The sequence below is a fragment of the Taudactylus pleione genome, unplaced genomic scaffold, assembly GCF_031769625.1.
Source record: "Taudactylus pleione unplaced genomic scaffold, aTauple2 ptg000862l, whole genome shotgun sequence".
Lineage (NCBI taxonomy): Eukaryota > Metazoa > Chordata > Amphibia > Anura > Myobatrachidae > Taudactylus > Taudactylus pleione.
Window position 1 is genome coordinate 1,545,922 of NW_028285264.1, and position 2,251 is coordinate 1,548,172.

A 2,251-nucleotide genomic window follows, 5' to 3' on the forward strand; every position below is an offset into this window, starting at 1 on the left:
ACATCACTGACCCCTCTATACCCTACACTACATCACTGACCCATCTATACCCTACACTACATCACTGACCCCTCTGTACCGTACACTACATTACTGACCCCTCTATACCCTACACTGCATTACTGACCCCTCTGTACCCTACACTACATCACTGACGCTTCTGTACCCTACACTACATTACTGACCCCTCTGTACCCTACACTACTTCACTGACCCTTCTGTACCCTACACTATATTACTGACACCTCTATACCCTATACTGCATTACAGACGCCTCTATACCCTACACTACATTACTGACCTCTCTATACCCTACACTACATCACTGACCCCTCTATACCCTACACTACATCACTGACCCCTCTATACCCTACACTACATTACTGACCCCTCCATACCCTACATTACATTACTGACCCCTCTATTCCTTACTCTACAGTACTGACCCCTCTATACACTACACTACATTACTCACCCCTCTATACCCTATACTACATTACTGACCCCTCTGTACCCTACACTACATCACTGACTCCTCTATATCCTTCACTACATTACTGACCCCTCTTTACCCTACACTACATTACTGACCCCTCTATACCCTACACTACATTACTGACCTCTCCATACCCTACACTATATTACAGACCCCTCTATACACTACATTACATCACTGACCCCTCTGTACCCTACACTACATTACTGACCCCTCTATACCTTACACTACATCACTGACCTCTCTATACCCTACACTACAATACTGACCCCTCTGTACCGTACACTACATTACTGACCCCTCTATACCCTACAATACATCACTGACACCTCTATACACTACACTACATCACTGACCCCTCTATACCCTACACTACATCACTGACCCCTCTGTACCCTATACTACATTACTAACCCCTCTATACCCTACACTACATTACTGACCTCTCTATACTCTACACCACATTACTGACCCCTCTATACCCTACACTACATTGCTGACCCCTCTATAGCCTACACTACATTACTGACCTCTCTATACTCTACACTACATAGCTGAACCCTCTATATCCTACACTACATTTCTGACCCCTCTATACCCTACACTATATCACTGACCCCTCTATACCCTACACTACATCACTGACCCCTCTATACCCTACACTACATCACTGACCCCTATGTACCCTACACTACATCACTCACCCCTATGTACCCTACACTACATTACTGACCCCTCTATACCCTCCACTAAATTACTGACCCCTCTATACCCTACACTACATTACTGACCCCTCTATACACTACATTACATCACTGACCCCTCTGTACCCTACACTACATTACTGACCCCTCTATACCTTACACTACATCACTGACCTCTCTATACCCTACACTACAATACTGACCCCTCTGTACCGTACACTACATTACTGACCCCTCTATACCCTACAATACATTACTGACCTCTCCATACCCTACACTATATTACAGACCCCTCTATACACTACATTACATCACTGACCCCTCTGTACCCTACACTACATTACTGACGCCTCTATACCTTACACTACATCACTGACCTCTCTATACCCTACACTACAATACTGACCCCTCTGTACCGTACACTACATTACTGACCCCTCTATACCCTACAATACATCACTGACACCTCTATACACTACACTACATCACTGACCCCTCTATACCCTACACTACATTACTGACCCCTCTATACCCTACACTACATTACTGACCCCTCTATACCCTACACTACATCACTGACCCCACTATACCCTACACTACATTACTGACCTCTCTATACCCTACACTACATTACTGACCCCTCTATACCCTACACTACGTTACTGTCCCCTCTATACCCTACACTACATTACTGACCCCTCTATACCCTACACTACATTACTGACCCCTCTATACCCTACACTACATTACTGACCTCTCTATACCCTACACTACATTACTGACCCCTCTATATCCTACACTACTTTACTGACCCCTCTATACCCTACACTACATCACTGACCCCTCTATACCCTACACTACATTGCGGACCCCTCTATAGCCTACACTACATCACTGACCCCTTTATACCCTACACTACATCACTGACCCCCTCTAAACCTATACCCTACACTACATAACTGACCTCTCTATACTATACACTACATTACTGACCCCTCTGTACTCTACACTACATTACTGACCCCTCTATACCCTACACTACATCACTGAC